Here is a 7,009-nt window from a genome sequence, read left to right on the forward strand (position 1 = left end):
GTCAAATCCCATTTTGTGGTGCAAGCATAATCACACTCGGTGCACAGAAAAGGTTTTTCTGTTGTATGTTTGAAGAGGATATGCCTTTTCAAGGTTCTATTTGTGGTGCAAGCATAATCACACTCGGTACACTGCAAAGATTTTTCTGCTGAATGTTTGTGAAGAAAATGACTTTTCAAGTTCCTTTTTGTGGTGCAAGCATAATCACACTTGGAGCACTGGAAAGGTTTTTCCGCTGAATGTTTGGAAAGAAAATGATTTTTCAAGTCAAATTTCGTGATACAAGCATGATCACACTTGGAGCACTGAAAAGGTTTTTCAGTAGAATGCTTCCTAAGAAAATGTCTTTTCATCAGGAAATTCGTGGAACAAGCATAATCACACTCAGAGCACTGATAAGGTTTTTCTGTTGAATGCTTCTGTAGAAAATGTTTTTTCAAGTTTCCTTTTAAGGGGGAAGCATAATCACACTCAGAGCACTGATAAGGTTTTACTTCTGAATGCTTTGAGAGCGAATGAATTTTCAAGTTCCTTTTTGTGGTGCAAGCATCACACTTGGAGCACTGCAAAGATTTTTCTGCTGAATGTTTGAACGATTTTTCTATGTTTTGCTTGGAGTTGGACGCCCCAGAGATGCCAGCGTCGCCAGCAGCGTCTCCTGATGGGTTAGATGCTGACCCACCTTCGCCAAACTAATGAAAAAATTACAAAGTAAAACAGTTTCCTATATTAATAACAGCCACAGAACTGTATACTTTCAAGTGTTGATCCTTATTTAAATCTCTTAATTGTCTCAACAGAAATTCAAACTTGTAACAAATATTTTACAAATCTATAAACTTTTGCCCAGTATGTTCTGATTTATGAATAGATTACTCAACATTAATACTTTGCCTAAGCATATAATAGAACTACCATTACTGGGTCTCAACTTCAGTCATAGATTATGGCTTTGATTTAATGCTGATAAAACTTTAATGGAAATTACTACTCATGTAGAATACCTAGATAAGATGCACAATAATTTTATATTATTTCACATACATTCATTACTTAAATTTGGAATATGATTTTCAATGGGGTTATAGACACAACTTCTTCACCTTCACCACACAACTTCTTCACCACAACTTCTTCACAATACACAACTTCTTCACCAAAGCCTCAACATCACTATCACTAAATATGCACTCAACCTTATAAAACCACAAACGTCCTAGAGCCATTACCACCCTCATGTCAAAATCAATAACCAACACCTTATGCTTGAATACAACCCGAAAATCCTTGCCTAATCTTTGATGTCATGCTCGCTTTCACCGACCACCAAAAGTCACAGCAGCTAAAGCCTTAAAATGGGATGACATACTAAAAAACCCTCTCGTGAGCACCAAATGGACACTACCAGGTCTACAAACACCAACAACAAACCTAGTAACCTATCTATCATCTCATAATCAACTATGCTTGATCAATCTGGCCTCCTATCTCCTCTTCCACTAACTCCACTGGCCTACAAACAGTTCAAAATATCACCTTGCATACAATAACTGGTTGCTGCAACACAACAGCCAAAAAACTTCTCCACTCTGAATATCAAATGCTTACAAATTTAAAAGAGAAGGAAATTCAACACAAATTCACCATATCCCTAATGAAAATGTTTTGGAGTCCGGCTCCATTGTCAGTTAAAAAAATTTTGAACACAGATAAAATCAGAAGTTAATGCAAACAAAATGAAAAAAACTCAGAAATTAAAATCTAAATTTACAAACAAAAGACAGAGTAAAAAAGTAAAAATATGAAATATAAAAAACGGCATAACCTATCTATTTGCAATTTTTTGTGGATAAGAGCTGAAGGCTGCATTCAAAAGTTGCTTGGCTTACCAATTGCCTTCTTGATTTTAAGCAAATGTTTTACAACAGATTTGTCAATAACACCTTCCTTATTTTCAAGCAACCCTCTCATGTTGAACTTGCCTTTGATCACCTAAACTTGCAACATAATTTAATAAAATTTACCATGGAGCTTGAATCTAACAATAGTTTGTACTTTCTCAACTGTAATTTTATTAAATCTAGTGACTGTTTTCAGACTCAAGTTAACAAAAAATTGACGTTCCCGAACGTTAGCACCAGCTGTTTAAAGTTTTTTTCTTCTTGTAGCATGGGCATCAAACACTATTACACTGGGGCTTTTGTATTTGTTCTACTTTTCATGTCATGCACACTGAATTTGAATTTTTCTGCAATATCTTTTTGCTTAATGGATTTCCTTCTAGCTTGTTGTTTACCTAAATTAAAGAATTCGTATCCAAGCAATACAGTGAGGTTGTTCCAGAGTCAGATACAACATGACCAGCACTACTCTTAAGCCGGCCAGCAACAGCCTGCACACCAATGCAACCAGAGTGATTCATCAACTCATACCATGGACCCAAGCAATCCATTTTCCATTCCCATGCTGTGTGGTGTTAATTATTACCCATTCCATCCGTTCTTGGATGTGATCTTAGATACATGAGTAGTGTAAGGATATTACATTTAATGTAACAGGTTCAAGTGCATTCCCTCATCTTCCTTCTGAACTAAATGTTTTGTTCTAGGTTTAGATCCTTGCTTAGGGGAAATCAATTGTCATATATTTTTGAAGACCAAAAATTGTTAGGTTTCACTAGCAGGATTAAATGCATTGGGAAAATGACATTTGTTCCTGGTGTCACTACCAGCACCTATTAAGTCATCAATTTTATCATTAATAAATACCCACAATAAATTGAAACATTTGCCATCTTAAGGAACTGGTAAAATGTTTCAAAATTTTCAGTTATAGTGTATAATAGTGAAAGCTAAAATTATGTATATATACCTGATTCAACAACAAAGCAGAAATGTTTTGTGAGGAGTTTGGATGGGCGTCGTGAGTCTCAACTTTTGCTTCTGTCTTGCATGGTACACCAGGAAGATGTTGATTTGAAGAGGCCTGGGGAGAAGCGAAGTGGAGGAAAATATTAATGTGGCTGACAGTGATACGTGCATTTTTAGATAGGATGTAATGTACAACTTCTCATAGAATTATCTGCAAGTTCCAAATTTCCTCAACACCATATGGATGTCGTAGCATCAAAATTACAGGCTGTAAAACGTTTCCTCATTTTGATGCTTCATGATACAAAGATTTTGCTTGCCATATCTTCAAAATCTTGCCATACAAAGATTTTGCTTGCCATTTGCTTGCAAGTAAATATGAAATTGAGTGGCGATTTCAGAAGCAAATGCACTTTTAGTGCGATTTTGTTGAATCCAATTGGCATACATAAATGTTCTCAGCACCTCTTTCTTTGCATTGTATGTGGACAGTTTTTCATGGTTCCTGCCAATAGTGGCCACCACATTTCATTTTTATTTCTGGAAAATAAAAGCCATCACATATCATAGTTATTTGACTACAGACAACTATGAGACAAAAATAAGGGTTTGTTCTTAGAATATAAATCCTAAGGCAAGTAATAATAAATCAAATTTCCCACAACTTCTAACCAATTGGGACTGGAGGGATAATCAGGATGAGGGTTAGGGTTCTTCATACCTGATTATTATTGCTCAATATTTCAGACTAAATACTTGGTTAAGATATGTATCCTCATGCATAATTTAGAGATTTGATTACATAAATAGCATCCTGCTGTTCATTTATTGAAAATTTATGTGGGTATTTCTAATACTTTGCCAAACATTTATTTGCATATCAACTCAACTTACTTCATTTCCATCTAAGAATGGTTCCTCTTTGATGAATACTTCTTCAGTTTCACTCTCAGGTTCCTCCTTGATGTAGATAGCAGGAACTTTGAGGACTGGTAAAGGATCAACCTTTTCCAAAGCTGGAAAATATATACATTGGTGTGCTGGTACCACTGGGCTATGGAGCATGATATCTCATAGCAAATATAATGCTCACTATATTAATGAGTCATGTGAGCTTTTGGCATATTCCAACACTGTTATCAAATACAGGGTCATCAATATTTAGCGTGATAGTGTTTTTCCAAAATCAATACACTCGCAAAACAGTCAAATGTGTTGTATGAAACCATGTTAACTGTTATCCGGAAGGACCTAAAGTTGTCCCCCATTCAAGCATGTCAAAAAACACCAACTGTCTGCTCAAGTTGTTGACAAACGCCTCCAAAGATCCAAGATTCTTCTTTCCCGCATTCATGATGGCATGCTGCCAAACCTCTTTTTGAGTGATGAGAAGATATTCAATGTTGAACACCACTTCAACTCCCAAAATGATCGAATTTGGTCGAAGAATGGGACGAAGGATCCCGAGTGGTGACTAGGAAGCAATGCCCGACCTCAGTGATGGTATCGGCCGCCGTAACAGAGTCCTCAAGGGGTCCTCTTTTTTTGTTGACAAAGGGGTGAAATTGAATCAGAAGAACTATCAAGATGCCATCCTTGTTGGTGCATTGTTGCCCTGGGCACAAAAGCACTTCAAAAAACGTCCCTGGCCGTTCCAGCAGGACTCTGCACCATCCCATGGGGCCAAATCGACTCATGAGTGGCTGTCCGAGAATGTTCCCCACTTCATTACCAAAGATGAATGACCCCCATCGTCACCCGATGTGAATCCCCTGGATTTTGGGATCTGGTCATACCTTGAGAGCAAGGTCTCGAAAGTTCACCATAGCAGTTTGGACTCCCTAAAAGTCAAACTGCTGAAGGAGTGGGCCAAAATCCCGCACAGTGTCATTCGTGACTCGTGTAAGGCTTTCTCTAAGCGTCTACAACTTGTTATTGATGCAGATGGTGGACATATTGAATGAAATTGCGGGAATTGTATCTCTGAACCTCTGCCTACATAAATAAATTTTCAAACATTCACAATTGTGTTTCATTTCATAGTTCTAACCACTCAAAGTTGTAACACTAAATATTGATGACCCTGTATTGTACTGAAACTCCTAACAAATAATTACAGATGAGAAATAAATCTGACAAATTTACATGTACTCAGTTCCTCCTTTGCATAATAACAATTAATTTGTGAGGCACATGGAATCCGGCTTACCTTCAGACTTTACTTTGCTGCTACCAGGAGACGCTTGAGTGAGGCTCTGCTCAGGGCATCTGCCACTCCTGACTGCAGCATCGGAGAGTTGGTGCAGAGCAACACTGCTTTCTTTGGATGTCATCACCAAATGTGATGAGAATTAGGAATAAATTAGGTTAAAGTTTTTTAGTGAATAATGTTAACAGCAATGAAAATAACATTGGAGGGATAAAGAAAATTGTACAGAGTGCACTTGAGTGGCTCAAAAGGAGGCCTTAATTTCAACATTTGCAACAAAATTCACTTGTCCTAAGTTACTTAAATACACAATTGTTATCTTGATATATCAACAATTTTTGATGAACACAACTTGGCTACATTTTAATATGTGTTATGTGACACTAAGTCAAAAGCGTTGCTGGCCAGGCAATGTGCGTGACAGCATTTGTTGCTATGGGGTTCAGGAAAACAATGGTTCAAGTTTCTTACTCAAGCTTTCTATTCAGTCTTTTACCATGTTTAATATAAATCATATAATAATAAATAATCATGAAGCAATCACAACAAGAAAGAACATAATAAAGAATTTATGTCACTTGTTTGCTTAAATTGAAAATTAACTAAAAAATTTAAAAGCAATGAATAGTACACATAAATTCATATCATTATAGAAAACAATTTGGAGACCAGCTCAATCATCAGTTCGTAAAATCAGTAAAATGTGGTTAAAGGGAACAGTGAAAATTTTCACTGCTCCCTTTACCACATTTTACTGATTCTGCAAACTGACAATGGAGCTGGTCTCTGAAACGTTTTCTATAAAGACATGAATTTTTGTGGAATATTCTTTGCTTTTAAATTATTAGTTAAGAAAGAACATAGTATGTATTGGGAATGATATAAGAATAAGAGACCTGTGCAAACCAAGGTATGGGGTTCCACTTAACCTTGAATGACTCGTATATCAGTTTGCTAGCTTTAACCTAGGCAGGAAGGCTGAAGATAATCAAGCCTAATGAACTTAAGGAGTGCACTCAATACACTACCATTACAGGGATACATGATTAGGTCTATGAGTAATTTTTATGCAGTGAACTAACAATTACCACTCTGAGTTATACTCCCACATTAACTGATGACATGCATTTGCACCTCAGGAAAGGGGGTTTGCAATGGCCCCTAGTAGGTATGACCTACTTCCTTGCAGAGCAACTAAAAGAGAGCTTCCCACATCCAAGAAAAACTCACCATCGTAGCCTGGCATTGATGAGAATCCTCTACCAACAAGCCAGTAAGGCAGCACAAATCAATCTAAATTATTTTGTTGGACCTACATGTTTCCCTCAATTTACTAGTAACTATAATTGTTGCTATATAGATTTATTATAAAAATTCAATTCCATTCTCAAGTGGAACTGTTGCAATTTTTCATCCATGGGTATCAAAGACATCCAATCACACATTAAAACCTTTTATGAATTGTTCAAAATTTCGGCAACTTCCTTAAAGATAAGTTATTCATCCTTTACATAGGGAAATGGAATCTCATTAGTTCACCTATTTTGTGCTTCCCAACTTCTTGGTGCAACATATGAAATAATTTCTTAGTTTACAAAAAGTGCAGTATCTATATTATGGATAAACAGTCTCAAAATTTGAATATTTTTATTATGACCCACCCAAGAGACATTCACATTCATAGAGAAAAAGCATTATGACTACATTATGTACCACATAAAGTGCTAAAAGTGAACTCCAACAAATGGTCTGTTTAATTAATATCAAGTTTTTTCATGTCCATGCCAAATGTAGAGATAACTGACCATAAGCCAAGTCCACAGACATGTCTTGTGCCTGAATATCTTTGCATTAATTTCCATCTAATGTCTGGGTCAGGCAACGTCAGATTAACCTGATACATACTCCGGGTCAAACTCCTACATGGTCC

The 7,009-nt window shown here is 36.5% G+C and overlaps 1 long non-coding RNA gene across 1 annotated transcript; it reads right to left on the minus strand.

Moving 5' to 3' along the window:
- Nucleotides 1-458: 458 nt before the first annotated feature.
- Nucleotides 459-3,794, minus strand: LOC108669299. The gene is made up of 3 exons (XR_001930649.2): nucleotides 3,765-3,794; nucleotides 2,872-2,985; nucleotides 459-692 (listed from the first exon to the last, which is right to left on the minus strand). It is a non-coding gene; the product is annotated as an uncharacterized LOC108669299 (long non-coding RNA).
- Nucleotides 3,795-7,009: the final 3,215 nt, after the last annotated feature.

Source organism: Hyalella azteca, unplaced genomic scaffold, assembly GCF_000764305.2.
Source record: "Hyalella azteca isolate HAZT.00-mixed unplaced genomic scaffold, Hazt_2.0.2 contig12180, whole genome shotgun sequence".
Classification (NCBI taxonomy): domain Eukaryota; kingdom Metazoa; phylum Arthropoda; class Malacostraca; order Amphipoda; family Hyalellidae; genus Hyalella; species Hyalella azteca.